The sequence below is a fragment of the Ixodes scapularis genome, unplaced genomic scaffold, assembly GCF_016920785.2.
Source record: "Ixodes scapularis isolate PalLabHiFi unplaced genomic scaffold, ASM1692078v2 PGA_scaffold12__126_contigs__length_90152505, whole genome shotgun sequence".
Taxonomy (NCBI): Eukaryota; Metazoa; Arthropoda; class Arachnida; order Ixodida; family Ixodidae; genus Ixodes; species Ixodes scapularis.
Window position 1 is genome coordinate 71,962,370 of NW_024609838.1, and position 17,946 is coordinate 71,980,315.

Sequence of the window (17,946 nt, forward strand, 5' to 3'; positions counted from 1 at the left end):
AAGACACCGTGGATGGTGTCAGCACTGCGGCGTTCATTGATGCTATTATATCTGAAGAGATCCAAGAGGTGGTACGTCTTTTCCACCCCCGCACATTTCGGGCCGCTCACACGTATGCATTAGAAGTGGAGGCCGCTCGCAAGGCTTCACGGTGGACACCCATGCATCAGTCGGTAACCACCCTCCCGACGACGACTTGATTGTGTTACCAAAAAGAACGTCACAGCAGAACAGACGGTCTCGTTATAAGTGAAGATGCTCAACGAACAGTTGCTCTTTGCGAGGAAACTACACCTGCTACCTCGAAAGGCTCGTGTTCCGTTGACCTCGGCGCTCATCTTATTCCGTTATACGAGACTAGTGCTTTTCGACTTCAACAAGATGACGCTGTCCTTCTAAGAAGCCTTCTATCCCGTTTTTCGACGGCATTCAGCATTAGCAACACCGATTTAGGAAAAACAAATCTGACCGCACACCGTGTCAAAACCGGTGATGCTGCGCCCATTCGACAGCCACCTCGCAGGGTGCCGCTGGCTAAGCGCTCGCACGTAAATGACTTTGTTCAAGAAATGCTCACACAAGGTGTCACTGAGTCAGTCTATAGACCCTGGTCTTCGCCGATCACCCTGGTAAAAAAAAAAAGGATGGATCGACCCGATTTTGCTTGGATCACAAAAAGCTGAATAACGTCACAAAGAAGGATACCTTTCCGCTACCCCGGACAGATGACATCTTAGACGAACTCGCGGGTTCCACTTGGTCCTCGACTCTCGACCTGAAGAGCGGCTACTGGCAGGTTTCAGTACATTCACCTAACCGCGAAAAAACAGCCTCTCAACACAGGCTGTGCACTCTACCAATTCACAGTCATCACTGTTAGAAAATTCCATCAATCTACGTGGAAAAACCGAATAGAACATGTCCCGTTTTCTGGAAATGCATACAATGTGCTGTTTGCTTTCAAAAACGGGAACTGTACCATATGCATTGAAATGTGCTATTTAGGCAATAAGTATGAGCTTATCCGTATAAATAAAAAAAGCCTTACAAGACTACAGTTTATAGTCGGTTCAACTGGTATTAGCGGATTGAACGCGCCCAAAAGTGCCGGATATCCAGCAATTTTTATAGAACTCTATCAGACTGCGGAAGTACAGTGCCCGTGAGCCGTGTTACGCCACGCGCAGGAAGACATCTCTCACCCGCGCATGCGCAAGCCGCTGCCCGCCGGTGTGGGCCCGCGAGCTGCGGAGTGCTGCTGCCCGTTCGGAAGGCGAGTTCGACGTTGTTATCGCGTCGTCAGAGGCGTTCAGCGGTGCGTAGACGGCTTTGTTTTCCAAGGTACGTATACGTTAAGTTGTTCCTAACGCAGTGTTATTTTACTATCTCTAAGGGTGTCGTATATTCCAAGTTCGGGATGCCCAGCGTGTAGCGTCTCGTCTTCCCAGCTGCATAAAGCTAGGCCTTTTGTAGTTCCTGATTCGGGGCGGCATACTGCCCGACCCTACTTAGTATTGATGGTATGCTGCGCTGCGTAGTTACGCGGAAAAAAACTGGAGAAATGAAGTTAATGCAGAAGGACAGACAAAAACATGCATGAATTGGCGCAGACTAACAACTGTTTAATTTCTTTCTCTTTTTTCTCCCCAACCCGTATTTCCAAAATTGCAGCTAAGAAAACGAATGGTTGATGTCTTGAATTTGTTGGCTTCTGAACTTGATGGTGTTTGCTGTAGCTGCCTCTTTGATATACGAACTGGATGGTGTGTTTTTTGTAGCGTTTACCTGGGGCCTGATGTTTGCTCCGACAAGTTTGGTATCTTATTGAGTAGATCTATTTCTTCTTTTCGCAAAGCTAGTGATAGCTCACTGACGCACGCTCCGTGTCTACCCGAGGCCATGTGAAAAGCCTCGATTATTTCACGCTTTGTTCTGTCCTTTGATCTGGCCAAGATAGAAGTAGTGTCAAGGAGAGCTTTGCAGTTGCATTTTGAACAATGCGCTGCAAGGTTGCCAGGTGCTTGCAGTTGTCCGCATGGATGGTTGTGCTCCCTTAGTCTCTCGTTAAGACATCTCCCAGTCTGCCCGACGTAGGATCTTCCACACGACAGTGGTATTTTGAATACGACACCTTCGACACGTTCAACAAATTTGCTCCTGTGTTTCACTTGACACAGTGCCTTGCTGTTAGTCTCGTCCACTTCATTGTTGACCCTCCTGTATAAGCCTTTGTGCCTGAAAGGGGCAGATAGTGACACTCTGACTTCGTACCTTGCGGCGATGTTTTTTATCCTGTGTGAAAAATTGTGTATATATGGCAGTACCACCATTGATCTTTTGTCCAAGATCTTCTCCTTGATTTTGCACTTTCCTGTAAGTGTGGAAATACATTTTTCTGCGACAGCTACCAGTGTGGGTTCAGGATAATCACTTGCGTGTAGTCTGCTTGTCTGCCTCTGTAAACTTTCTGAGACTTTGTGGTGACACGATTTTTGAATTGCTCGCCCCATGCATCCTGAGGCAACACTCTTCTTTACTAACTTTGTGTGTCCAGAGTCATACGGCAGAATTCGTTTTTTTCTTCTAGTTTTGTACATCCAGCATGTGTGTCTGTAATCAAGTCATGTGGATGTCCAAGAACTGAAGGCTGCTTTTCTCAGGTAACTCAAAAGTAAAATCCAGTCCTCTGTGCGCTTCTCGAAACTTCTCCATGATCTTTGAACGTACCTTGTCTGTTAGTTTGCGTATTGGAAAACACACCAGAAAATCGTCTACATATCTAAAGCACTTGCTGACTCCATTTTTCTGGAAAAACCCCTGTAGTTCTCTATTTTCTTTTGCCATGTACAGGTGGTACTGCCATATATACACAATTTTTCAAACAGAATAAAAAACATCGCCGCAAGGTACGAAGTCAGAGTGTCACTATCTGCCCCTTTCAGGCTCAAAGGATTACGCAGGAAGGTCAACAATGAAGTGGACGAGACTAACAGCAACGCACTGTGTCAAGTGAAACACAGGAGCAAATTTGTTGAATGTGTCCAAGGTGTGGTATCCAAAATACCACTGTCGTGTGGAAGATCCTACGTCGGGCAGACTGGAAGATGCCTCAACAAGAGACTAAGGGAGCACAACCATGCATGCGGACAACTGCAAGCACTTGGCAACCTTGCAGCGCATTGTTCAAAATGCAACTGCAAAGCTCTCCTTGACACTACTTCCATCTTGGCCAAATCAAAGGACAGAACAAAGCGTGAAATAATCGAGGCTTTTCACATGGCCTCGGGTAGACACGGAGCGTGCGTCAGTGAGCTATCACTAGCTTTGCGACAAGAAGAAATAGATCTACTCAATAAGATACCAAACTTGTCGGAGCAAACATCAGGCCCCAGGTAAACGCTACAAAAAACACACCATCCAGTTCGTATATCAAAGAGACAGCTACAGCAAACACCATCAAGTTCAGAAGCCAACAAATTCAAGACATCAACCATTCGTTTTCTTAGCCGCAATTTTGGAAATACGGGTCGGGGGAGAAAAAAGAGAAAGAAATTAAACAGTTGTTAGTCTGCGCCGATCCATGCATGTTTTTGTCTGTCCTTCTGCATTAACTTCATTTCTCCAGTTTTTTTCCGCGTAACTACGCAGCGCAGCATACCATCAATGTCAAACCAACTAGCCCAACTCCAAGCATTCATTATTCCTACTTAGTAGTTGGGCACTAGGAGGGCACAGTTTTCGCAGTACTCCCGCATTATTATGCCAAGCCGCTGTCAACATGCGTGCTTCAGCGCGTCGAATTAAACTTGTTTCGCCGCCAAGTTCAACCTCACATGGTTCAAAGTTTAGCGCTTGATCGGGGAGGGGGATGGGGCAATTGGAGGATGAGGGAAGATTGGATTAGAAGGCGTGAACATTGGTCAGTTATGTTTTAAGGAACGAAGTATTTTCATAAGGTCGAAAGCGTAATATATTCTCAATACAGCGTTTGAGAAACGGAGCTTGTTTTTAACTTTCTTTTTTTAAATGCGTCTGAAAGCATAATGGAGCACTGCGTTCCTCTGCTACTCGACCGTGTGAGCGATCTTGGCAGCTTGCTAAATATGCGGTGAAATAAGGGTGGCACCTGCTTGATGCAGAGAAATAGTGCAGGCTTTTGCATCTTAGGAATAGTAACGCATTATCGTGCGATATTTTGAGTCGCCCAGTAAACTTATCCGCGCTGTGCCAGTAATCAATCATCGTCGTGGTAATACTCGTGTGCGTGCCGCGGATGCTCCGGGCGTTTTGCGTACCAAATTAATGCCCTTTTTTGAGGACTGATATTTCCTAAATAACTTGAGTTTCTGATAAACGAATTTACTTCGAAATTACCCCGGTCGAGTTGAAACCTTTATTGTAATAGGTGGTATTCACTGGACGCCACATCGGAGCTCTCTGAACGCTGCGCATGCTCAGAGTGAACTCCCGCTTATGGCCTGAGGACACCCTTTTTATGTAGAGTAATTTTACATGCACGACGTCGTGCAGCTCAACCGGAAGTGGCTGTACGCACGACGCGCGTTGATGTTCTTTGATTGGACGACCCGAATCCTGGCCATAGTGGCAGAGCTTCGCTCTGCCAATAAAAATTACTGTAGAGCCCCTCAAACAAATATTTTCGCCCCATCATGACCTAACCAACCTCGCAATTCACGAGCTTGCTCGTGAATATGCGACCAGAGTCGCGCATTATGCATGCAGCCTCACACATTCAGGAGCATGCTCGTGAATTGTAATTGAGTTTTAAATGTCAAGTTCACTTTTTTTTTTTTTTTTTTTTAGCATGGGATTTGACTTGTTTTCATCGCTTATCAAGTTCCTTCACCTCAACGGAGTGCGATTTCTCCTTGTGAATTAAAGGAAAATACTGTATATATCACCGGAATAAAGCGATAAAACTCGTGGATATATATGTTAACCGGAAGAAACTGAAAATCTCCTCCCCAGATAAAAACTGAAAAGGTGTGCCATGTTTGAAAACAATTATAACTCCCGAAGTCCTAGGTATTAATGCTCTCAAACACCGTTAAAATCATAAACGTTCGGTTCAGCGTTCCTTTATGACTAAAAAAATCGACTTTTTTTCATGCAGAAGCATCTTCGACTGCCACTGGATGGCACCAGGTGCTTCGAAGGAGTCGGCTTCCTCTCTGCCATGGAGCTGATGTACGCCACATACCTAAAGTACCCTGCTGAGCTGCTAGCAGCTTTGAAGTTCGTTAAGAGGTAACTATAGATGTGCCTTTCAGTTATGAAAATGTGCGCTGTGAATTTGCTTTGGAAAAATGTATCGTATGGACAGTTCTAATTCCTTCAGGTGGTAGAATTGTCTAGTGGATATTGCATTTCATGAAGAAATAAATAGGCGATTTTTTGTCTGGGAAGCAGCGATAACTGCTAACTACCTTTTGACAGCGTTAATGACATAATAGGCCGTTAGCAATAAATTATGTAGCTAATCTGTTATCGTGTCCTTGCCAACATCCTAAGCAGTTTGGCATACTTTTGAATGATGGTGTGCTCTTCAACGTATTTCCGGCAAAGTCAATTTGGCTCAAAATTAGAAATTTCGAAGACTGTAATCGACTTATTTTTCGCAAGAACCTAATTTTCGCAAATCGCCCACAATTTAAAAAAAAAATAGAAAAAAGGTCCCGCGAACAATTCTGGTAAAATATAAACACATTGGAAACTATATTGAGATCCCACCGCATCGTGAAAATTAGAACCCGCAAATTATTCCAAAACTTCAACTTTGACCTCAATCGGGAAATATTGAGCCCTCGAAACATATTTCGTTTACATTATATAATATGGTACAAGTCAAAAAAGTTCAAATTCTGTTTTCATTCGGCAATGTGCAATGTTTCCGAAACTTATAGGAACACACCAACTGTTCATTACCTCATAAAAGTGCTAACTTGTCGGTGGCCGAACGACGACTATAACATGTTGCTTAATGCAACAATTTTGTGCGCTACGTCATGGATTGATGTAATCTCCAGAGGTAATACAGTAGCGTGTTCCTTTGGTGAGTACATACACAGGGCGTTCTTTTTATATTCTTACAGATTTGTTTAAAGAAAGCCATGAAAGCTACACTTATTCGGTTTCTGCGAATGAGTTATACGCCAATGGGGACATTATGTGGGTGGCTAATCTTTGCGATTAGTCGGCTAATTAATTAAAATTTGTTAAATAACTTTTTAATTAGTGAAAATAGACATATGGCTCCAATTAGAAACTTGCTGAGCGTTATCAAAAACCACTAAATCAGTCATTTTTAGAAAGACTTTCAGCGCGTGAGAAGCGTAGTAGTGCATTTAAGTTACAACTCGTGGAGCACATACCAAGCTAGCTGTCGCGGTAAGGCGCCTGTGCGATTTTTCTGTCTCTTATTTAGCCCCAGCCTTGTACCTGCTCCACGAGTAGTAACTTCAGCGCACTGTTGCTCTTTTCACGCGCTCAAAGTCTTTCTAAAAATTACTGATTTAGGGGTTTTGGACGACGCTCAGCAAATTTCTAATTGGAACCATATGACTTTTTTCAGCAATTAAAAAGTTGATTAACGAATTTTAATTAATTAGCCGACTTATCACGAAGATTAACCACCCCCAAATCCCCCCTGGGCGTATAACTCACTCGCACAAATCGGATAAGTGTAGCTTTCATGGCTTTTTTTTTTAAACAAAACTGTAAAAAAAAAGAAAAAAAAAACGCTCGGTGTAGCAGACGCATAACGATTCCTCAAACGTATTGCAGTATTCCCATGTAGATATTAAGGGTTTCATTCAGCTTGGTCACACTTTTGCTGAGGCATTGTCAATTACATTAAACAAAGTGTCCAACTTTCGGCAGCAATTCGGAAAGAAATATGTTCTGTAGAGCAGCGTATTAGCGTTAGGATTTGTGTTTGTTTGGCACGTTCAACAGCAACCTGGAACATGTTGTACCATGTTTTTGTTGAAACTTCGAACTAAGAAAGGCAAAGGCCTGATGTTAACGTGCTGCTTTCTAGACACCCTTATTCACAATTCGCTTGAAAATATTCGTTGCTCACATTAATTGGATGTGCTGCAGTAACTGCGTGACCTGCTTGGGAGGACCGTTTCTCTGTAAGTCATATTATTATGTTGCAATATAATGAAAGAATCAGTATGAATATGGTATTCAGATACATTGTCATATAGAACCAATATTAGAACTTGTGCATCCTACGGAGCATGCAACTTATATTTTAATCCGCCTTAGTATCGATCGGCTTCAAATACATGAGCCCTTGTTCTGCAAGGGCACACGAATATACCTGTGACCGGGCTATGCTTATCAGTTAGAATAAGTAATATGAACCAAAAGACGTGAATGTTCAGCATTCTAATAATGGGTGTATCTCAAAACGTCCCATTCGCATTTGAACCTTGCACATTTCGTCCTATTCTCATTTGGTCCTTCTCGTTTGAACCTTCTCATAAGATCCGAATCGTGTTTTTCGCAACTGGGCCCATTCTCATTTTGCCCGTTCGCCCTACGACCGAATGGCATTACTTCGGCATGCTTCTAACGTTGTTATGCCTTCGCGGGTTTGTTGATGAGCCTTACCTTGCTTGGGCCCCCAACATACCAACAGATGTATGTTATGTGTAGAGGTGCGCTCTGAGAATAGTACAATGACGCGTCCTTCCCTTCCTCTAAGCAAACGAAAAAAAAAAAAAAGCGATGAACATTTAATTTGGAAACTTTGTTTGAACAGAAATAGCATACATATTAGCAGTGGCTCTCAACCATATATGTTTCGCGGACCCCTTATAGAAAGGCGGAGATGATGGAGGAACCCGCTCGGGGTGAGGGGAATAAAAAGGTATAGGCTATCATGATAATGATTTAATAAATGGATATAACTAATTGCTAGTGTGAAGTAGACTTATCTCATTGACACACGCACGAGAGTACTCACCCAAAAATTTGAACGTTTCTTAACGACGTGAAGAAAGACAACTAATATTGTCGTGCTTGACTGATAAGACATGGCTTCGCGGACCCCTAAGATGCCTTCGCGACCCCCATTTGAGAAACACTGCAATATAGAAGTGGTGGCATTGTCCCAGGTCGAGAGACCCCAAAAAACGTGACATTTCGGAATATGATCTGGCTGCGATAAATACTTGGTCTGTTTTATTGTCAGCTAGTAGCTTTTCACGACGATCTCGACGCACTGCTAAAATCCTTGGCAGAGAGAGTATGCCTGTAGCGTGGCACACACACACACGCACGCACAAAATATATCAATGTACTTATTAATATAACCCCCCCCCCCCCAAAAAAAAAAAAAAAACCATTTTCGTATAGAACGAGTCAAGTGCGACGGGTCAAGGCGAGATATTCTTGAGAATGGCTGTTTTGAAAAGGGCCAGGTGAAAAGGGCGAAACGAGAACGGACTCAAATGAGGAGGGTTGAAATGCGAAGGACGAAACGGGAAAGGACCAAATGCGCCAGGTCCAAGTGAGAAGGGCGAAACGAGAACGGGCTCAAATGATAACCTCCCTTTAATAATAACCAGAATATTCTGCTTAAGCACTTCAGGCAAGTTTTTTTGTAATATTGCATTTACTGGTACTGTGAATTCCTTTTTTTAACCGAAGTATCGTTGGGTACAACTTTACTAGACAGGCGAGCTGGTTAATATGACATTCTACAAACCGAGATGGAGGCTTCGAAGACATACGTTTCAATTGAGACGGATGTGTTCGTCCTTCTTTGTAGCCTCCGTCTCGGGTTGTAGAATGTTTTAGCGTTGTGTGCTGACACAAGATCCGAAATGTGTCCAGTTATTACTGAGAACTGATGCCAGTAAGCTGAATCGTTTTTTTTTTTTTTTTTGTGTACAATCACAATTCGTCTTGATGCAAGGATCAGACTTGGAGGCTCATGGTGTGTGCACGGACTGTCCAAATTAAGGGCGAGTCTCGGCTTGAAAGTATACTATAGACGAGGTTTAGAATTTGTCCAGATTGGATTACTAACCGATAGAGAAGTTAAAGAAGGAGCCAGGAACTCCTTAGCTTCTGTTATACATCCTCCTCTAAGAAATCCCACCCATTATTTATGTTATCTTTTTTTTCAGGCGACTTGTGGCAATGAACCCGCAGGAGGGGTCCTGGCAGTCGTCAAGAAAAGTTGCTCTGGTGCATCTGAAGGCGCAGGGAGCCCTCCAAAAGTTCTCGAAGTTCCAAAAGAAGTGGAAAGAAACTTCGGTGCTTGTTTAGATTAATCTTTCTTTTCTATTGTTAATATTACAATTTGTTGTATAGGCCAAGATGGTTCTTTTCGAGATGTAGCATGTCAGCATAATTTTTGGTCAGATTTTTTTAGGAGACTGCTCACTTTGATTTTTTTTATGGCTGAGTTGCCCCCCAAAATATTTGCGGCATGAACTGTGTTTTTTTTTATTGTGTATCTGCTCTAGTCATTTAAAAGAAAAATAAATGTAAATATTTTTGAAGTAGCAAACTGTTCAGTCTTTGCAATGCGTCCGTTGCTATGGGTTGGAACCAAAAGGACCAAGCGTGAACTTAGTTTGATAACGATTTTTTTACAAATGTTTATTTGCCTTTATCCCCGTCACTACATGTACAATGTTCTCTAAACTTGACGTACCATGTGAACACTTTCTCATGGCATTCCTGGCTGTTCTATTGAGTATATATGTCACAGATTCATTGTTCTGTTTTCAGGATAGTGCTCGCATTAGATACGACAGTTCAAATTTTCCATACATACAAGTTTGGGAACATTTGCGCATTGCAGGTAATTTTATGTTGCAAAGACGTGCATCAAGTTGCGCCTGCAAACTGCCAGGACATCCCTGTTTTTCCTGTTTTGCATGTCGCATATCAACGTTTTCAAGGAGGAGCTTGGCATGTGACATACAAAGCCCGGATGTACTCATGAATAGCGGCAGTAACATAAAATGGGGCGAGTACTATCACAAACAAGACTGAACTTTTTCCGTACGTACAAGAAATGTAACCTGTGTCGTTTTGGACGCATTGGAACATGTAATGTACTTCGTAAAAATGGTACATGTTCTGGCATGGCTTGCAACAGAACATGTGCTGCTGTGTGCCACGATGGTACATTTCCTGTAGCATACAGTACTTGTTCCGTGATGATGGTGTATGGAACTTGTTGTGGCTGCCCATACAGCAACAAAATGCCCCGTACTAAAGAAGTATGGAACATGTTCTGTAGTCCGGTAATACAGTACATGTTGTGGCAACAAGGTTAGCATGTATGTGTCCCATATTTTGACAGGAGTTTTTCTAACAGTGCATGACATTCGGGTTGTGTAAGGCGCCCGCAACGTTCCAACGACTGATGGAGAAGGTTCTTCAGGGACTGACCTGGTCCGCGTGCCTTGTTTATTTAGACGATATCGTGGTCCTTGGGAAGACGTTCGCCGAGCACTTGACACATCTTGAGCTGGTTATTCAGCGACTTCAGGACGCAAACCCGAAACTAACTCCTAACAAATGCACCCTATTTGCTAAGAAAACTCGATACCTAGGCCACGTCATTTCAGCCAATGGAGTTTCTCCTGACCCAACGAAGCTATGTGCCGTAACCGACTGGCCGACCCCGACATAAGGTGTGGACGTTCTGAGTTCCCTTGGCTTGGCGACTTACTGCCGGCGATTTGTTCCTGTTTTCTCACCAGTCGCTAAACCGCTTTATGCTCTAACTGAGAAGTTCAAGGTGTTCATCTGGTCCGCCAAATGTCAAGACTCTTTCGAGGCACTCAAGCAGGCATTAACATCGCCCCCTGCACTGGCTTACCCAAGAGATGACGCCTTATTCATTATTTATACAGATGCAAGCAACACTGCGGCATTATGTCCCAACAACAAGAGGGCCACGAGCGAATCATCGGGTATTATAGCAAATCCTTCACAAAACCAGAGCGTAACTATTGCACAAGACGCGAGTTACTTGCTATAGTTAAGGCACTCTCTCTCTTCAATCACTACTTGTGCGGCAGAAAATTCATTATTCGTACAGACCACACGGCTTTGACATGGTTGGTTGGTTTCAAGGCACCAGAAGGACAAGTGGCTCGCTGGCTAGAACAACTCCAGCAGTACTACTTTGAGAAAAAAACTTTGGGCCGGATCACATCACAGCAACGCTGACGCCCCCTCCAGACGATGTAGTGAGGGCTCCTGTCGACAGTTCTTAAGCATGGTGCGCCGTAATTCGACCCGGACAGACACGCTCTGCCAGGTAGCCATCTCTAACAACGTGTGGCCACCTCAAGAGATCCAAGAAGCCCAGTTGCGCGACCCTGCTGTCGGCCTATGTGTCCAATGGAAGCGAAGCGGTCCGTACCGAGATTTCTCACCTTTCTTCAGGCGTGTTATAAGCTATTGGGCCCAGTTTGACACGCTGGAATTGCGCAAAGGACTTCTTTATCGTCGCTGGGAATCACCTACTGGTGACTGAGTCGTGTGGCAGCTAGTGGCACCACCCGAGTTCCGCGCCCAGATTTTAAGACAGCTTCACAGCAGTGCTAAAGGATGCCATTTTGGCGTCAATCGCACTCTTCGGAAGATACGCGAGCGCTTCTACTGTTTACAGTGCCATAATGACGTTGGACCACCATTTGAACGTAGCGCCATTGACGTTCTAGGTCCATTACCACGATCAAAAACTGGAAACAGGTATCTTCTCGTCATTGTGGACTACTTTTCGAAATGGCCAGAAGCAATCGCCATTCTTGATCAGACTGCCCCTGTTGTGGCGGATGCTCTGGTGACTTACTGGATATCCCGATACGGCGCACCCTTGGCACTGCATTCTGACCAAGGGCGGAACTTTGAGTACCAAGTATTTCAAGAGGTTTGTCAACAACTTGTAGTGAACGGCCAGACCGAAGGGGAGAAAGAAGAAACGCGGATCTCGAGACAGAAGATTGGAGGAACCGATCTCGTCGGGGCTAGTGGTTCGAACTGGATGTATTTTAAAATAACGTATTAAATATTTATGTAGCCTCAACGCTACATATTGGTGACCCGAAACAAGTAACATCGGCAACCTTCCTTACCCTGGGTTTGAGGTGAGCTGGACATACCTCCGCCTTTTTCCAACGATGGACGTTCAAGGCGACGCGACTTCCTCGGCCTCACCTACGGTAGGAGCCACCACGGCCCCGATTAAAATTCCAGAGTTTTGGTCCTCAGATTCTGAGCTCTGGTTTCTCACCGTCGAATCCGTCTTCCGGAAGCATCGAGTCACAGCGTCGCTTACGAAGTTCGACTACGTAGTCGCCGCTCTTTCGCAGTCGACGGCGGCCGTAGTCCGCGACATCTTACGGTCCCCACCAGAGAACCAACCTTACGAGACTTTACGCACGGAACTGATACGGCGTACAACAGAATCGGAACCCCGACGTCTTCAGCAGCTGCTGACAGAGGAGCAGTTGGGCGACAGAAAACCCACGGAACTCCTCCGACGAATGGAGCAACTCCTCGGAGGCAAGGCGGCGACGATGGATGCGTCCATCATGCGTGAACTTTTTCTCCAGCGTCTTCCTCAGCAAGTCCGGATGGTCCTAACCACGGAAACCACGGACTCCATTCTGACGCTGGCCCGCAAAGCGGACGATATAATGGACGTCTACTCGCCTAACATTTCGTCGGTTCACCACGAAACGGCTCAGCCCAGCTCCCATCTTCCTGCTCCCGAAAACGACTACCAGCGGGAAAGCCCTGACTTGGTCGCGGCCTACGCACGTATGGAAAAGAAAATTGACGACCTCAGTCGCGAGTTCCAAAACATGCAGCGCCACTCTCGAAGAGGGACGCTACGGTCGGAGGCCACAGCCGCAAGCACTCGAGACAACGTCGAGCACCACACCACTCGCTCGCCTGGAACTTCTACTAACCAACGTCAGTGCTGGTACCATAGTCGTTATGGGAACGCCGCCCGATTTTGCAGACAGCCTTGCTCTCAATCGGGAAACGGCACGGGCACTCACTGAAGGCGGCAAACGTCGAGGGCCCTTCGTCATCCAGCCGTCTTTTCTACGTGACCGACCGCTTAACCAAGGTTCGGTACCTAGTAGATACCGGTGCCGAGGTTAGCGTAGTACCCCCTACGCCGGAGGATCGTAAATATCGCAAAGAAACTCCTCCTCTGCAAGCGGTCAACGGAGCCACAATAAAAGCGTATGGAGAAAAGTCGTTGACCTTAGACATCGGGCTCCGGCGGACATTTCGCTGGATCTTTATCATCGCTGACGTACGACAAGCCATCATCGGGGCGGATTTTCTAAGACGATTCGGGCTCACTGTCGACCTGCGCCAATACCAGCTCATCGATACCGAGACGCAGCTCAGTGTCCAAGTGTTAATATCAAAGACACCGCCACTGCGTCCTTTTCTCCCACGTGGGGAGATGGACTCTCAGTGGAAGCGCATCACGGATGAGTTCCCCTCGGTGTTTGGGCCACATGCCCTTCCACAGAAAATCCAGCACAGTATCACACATCATATTAAGACTACAGGCCCCCCTGTCTTCGCACGTCCACGACGACTGCCACCAGACCGACTTCAGATAGCCAAACACGAATTTGAACATATGCTTGAACTAGGCTATGTACGCCCGTCTTCCAGTCCCTGGTCGTCAGCGCTGCACATGGTGCCGAAGAAGACAGGAGACTGGCGGCCATGCGGTGATTATCGAGCACTCAATCAGTCTACGATACCTGACCGTTATCCCATACCCCATCTACAAGATTTCGGCGGGTTGCTTCAAGGCGCGACAATCTTCAGCAAAATCGATCTTGTTAAAGCCTACCATCAGATTCCAGTGGAACCCGAAGACGTTCCCAAGACTGCGGTCACAACGCCATTTGGGCTGTATGAATTCTTGCGGATGCCATTCGGCCTCCGCAACGCAGCTCAAACGTTTCAAAGATTCGTAGACCAAGTACTTCGTGGACTGTCCTTCTGCTTCGCGTATCTGGACGATATCCTGGTGTTCAGCTCGACACCTGATGAACATGCCAGTCACCTTCGACAGCTTTTTACGCGCCTGACGTCGTACGGCCTCGTTGCAAATGCCGCGAAGTGCGAATTCGGAGTCAAGGAACTGGATTTTCTCGGCCATCACGTAGATGCTTGCGGAATCCAACCGCTGCCTGACAAAGTGACCGTTATTCGCAATTTTCCACGGCCTACAACGGCTACAAAGCTGCGAGAGTTTTTAGGACTGGTCAACTTTTACCGTCGGTTTATTCCCCGCTGCGCTCATATTTCCCAGCCTTTGTACGATCTGCTGCAGAACCCGAAACCAAAAATGACACCACTACAGTGGACACACGCAGCAGAGGGCGCCTTCACTAAAGTCAAGGAAGCCATTGCAACCGTTACCATGCTCATGCATCCGAGAAGTGGCGCTCCTACCTCCCTCATTGTCGACGCGTCGGACAAGGCAGTTGGAGCTGTCCTGCAGCAGCTTGTTGGGGACACATGGCATCCGATCGCATTCTTCTCTAAAGGCCTCAGTACTACAGAAACGCGCTACAGCACTTTTGGTCGGGAGCTGCTTGCAATTTACCTTGCCATACGACACTTTCGGCACTTCATCGAAGGCCGTCAATTTTTTGTACTTACAGACCACAAACCACTCACGTACGCCTTGTCGTCGTCCAGCGCGGCACACACACCACGAGAGGTCCGGCAAATGCTCTACATATCTGAATTTACCACCGACATTCGCTTTGTTAAAGGCTCCAATAATGCTGCAGCAGACGCTCTCTCTCGAATAGGCGTCAACCTCTGCCTCTCCGAACGTGCTTCGTTGGACTATACCGAATTGATAGCGTGTCAAAAAGACGATGCGGAACTCCAACGCTTACGGACATCATCTAAGACACTGGTTTTTGAGGATGTCCCCAGGCATGGTTCTTCTGACACCGTGGTATGTGACGTGTCAACTGGTCAACCCCGCCCGTTCGTTCCTCTTTCGTTTCGGCATAAAGTTTTTGAGGCCATCCACACATTGGCCCACCCTGGCATACGAGCCACCCAACGACTAGTTAGCTCCCGGTTCGTGTGGCCGCGTATGAACTGACGTGCGCGAATGGGCAAGAACATGCATCGACTGTCAGCGGAGCAAGATTCAACGCCACACGGTAACCCCCTTGACCGCCTTCAATCCACCTGACGCTCGTTTTGCTCACGTTCATGTCGACCTTGTGGGCCCACTTCCTCCATCACGCGATTACCGATACCTCCTGACATGTGTCGACAGGTTTACGCGATGGCCGGAGGTCGCCCCTATGAAAGATGCAACGGCACTGACGGTCGCTAGGACCCTTGTTGACATGTGGGTGAGTCGTTTCGGGGTGCCACAAACCATCACCACGGACCGCGGGCGACAATTTGAATCTTCATTGTTTAAAAACCTCTCTCACTTACTGGGCGCACAGCATATTCACACCACCGCGTACCACCCAATGTCTAATGGAATGGTAGAACGCTTTCATCGGCAATTGAAAGCTGCCATCAAAACACAGGACAAGAATGCGTCATGGACGGAAACCCTGCCTTTGATAATGCTCGGCATCCGCACAGCGTTTAAGACTGACTTGAACTGCAGTGCAGCCGAGCTGGTCTATGGAACGTCTCTCCGAATACCAGGAGAATTTTTCCAACGAGCCATAAATCCCCCAATTGACAGCGCCGAGGACTACGCTCAGCGGTTGCGACTTCTAATGCAAGACCTACGCCCCGTTGCTACAAGAATTCCCTCCACACGGAGTACCTTCGTCAGCCCTTATCTGGCAAAGTGTACACATGTATTCATTCGGCACGACGGTGTCAAAGCGCCTCTCCAGCCTCCTTACGATGGCCCTTTTCCGGTGGTTTGTCGTGACACCAAAACCTTCACGGTGCTAATCAAAAACAAAGAACAAGTTGTGTCCATCGACCGCGTCAAGCCCGCCCACTTGGACTCCAACAGTGCGACCTCTGCCATCTGACTCATTTAACAGACACCACTAACAAGCCCACTTCGCTTTAATCCTCAAAAAAAAAAAAAAAAAGAGACAACCGCTTGGTCGCTGCGCTTCCTCGCTAGGGGGGGAATATTGTAGTGAACGGCCAGACCGAAGGGGAGAAAGAAGAAACGCGGATCTCGAGACAGAAGATTGGAGGAACCGATCTCGTCGGGGCTAGTGGTTCGAACTGGATGTATTTTAAAATAACGTATTAAATATTTATGTAGCCTCAACGCTACAAACTTAACATTACCAAGACAAGAAGGACGCCACTGAATCCTCAGTCCAATGGACTCGTGGAGCGCTTTAATCGCACCATACTTCAGCATTTGGCTATGTTTGTTAACAGCCAAAAAGACAACTGGGACGACTTTGTTCCTTTATTTCTGTACTCTATACCGAACAGCGGTCCATGAAGTAACCGCGTACACACCTGCAATGATTCTCTTTGGGTGGGAAATTCGTATGCCATGCGACCCCGCCTTCTCAAGACCGCCAGAAAGTCCCTCTGAACCAGAGTAGTACATTAATGACTTGATGACACGTCTTGAACAGACCCATGACTTCGTCAGAAGCCGCTTGTCTATCGGCTTCCAGCGCTTGAAGGCACGCTATGAAGAGCACAGCACGCAAGAGATTTTCGTACCGGGTGACCAGAGTACGGCTGTATAACCCACTACGAAAACGAGGACTTCCACCTTAACTCCAAAGAAACTGGCAAAGGCCATACATTCTTGTCGCGCGCCTTAACGCCGTGGTGTACCGTGTGAGACACAAGACCCGTTCTCGCATGTTTGTGGTACACAGGAACCGCCTCGCTCGCTACGAGGGCAGCTCTACCTAAAATGAGAATGAAAAGTAGTTATTTTCTTTTTGGAGGGGGAATAGTGTGACGGTTGTAAGAAGAGGAAGAAGACTTCACGTCGGGACAAGCAGGGAACATATTGGGGCAAAGGACACGCTTAAATAAAAAAGCGTTACAATATGATAGACACTTTCAGCGTCGCTTTTATTATGATTATGAACTTCCTCTTAAGAGTGCTTTACTTAAATCTTTGTCAAATAGAAGATTCGAACGAGATGTGATTTTTCTTGCACAGGGTGGTAAATGGTGGGACTGATGCTGACCTACTTCTGATTTCTGTCGATTTTCATGTTCCTTGTCGCGTTACGAGAAATTTTACTGTCTTTTACATTCAGTTCATGTCTTAATAAACTCTCACCACAGTCCCGTATGCAAATTTCATTTACTAGAATCGCATCCTCTAGCTTGGACATTTTCACAGATCTCCCAGTTTTTGTCCGGAACTTGGCGATTCTAGTTGAAAGTTGAAATTCTATTACATTCTGTGTCAAGTGTGTAACACATTTGTCGTCATGCTAATTTTTACATTTGAAGCTGTGCGTGTGTTGTGTTTCTTCTTTTTATCTTGTGTGCACCAATGTGAAGACCCGCGTGGCTGTTTTTCGGGCACATTAAATAAATAATCAATAATTAATAATGAATAATAATCAAAGTCGCAGTCTAGTTAGCTATTATAATTAGATACTCAAGACTCGCCACGCACGCCTTTCTGTAGTTTTGAGCGACTATCACTGTGATGCAAGTTATTTAAAAAATGTAACTACAGTTTCTCAACCTTCGTTAAAACTCTGGAAGTATCTAGCTACTCGAGTAGTTACACTAATTTTAAAATATATGGAACTAGTTACTTTACATATCTTCATAGCATCGTAATTATTGAGCCCCATTGAAGGTACACAAATTTATTCCATTGCGTAATTCCTTGAAATTCTTGACAGCCGAATGCATTGATCAATTAAAGGGAAACAATCAGACCTAGGT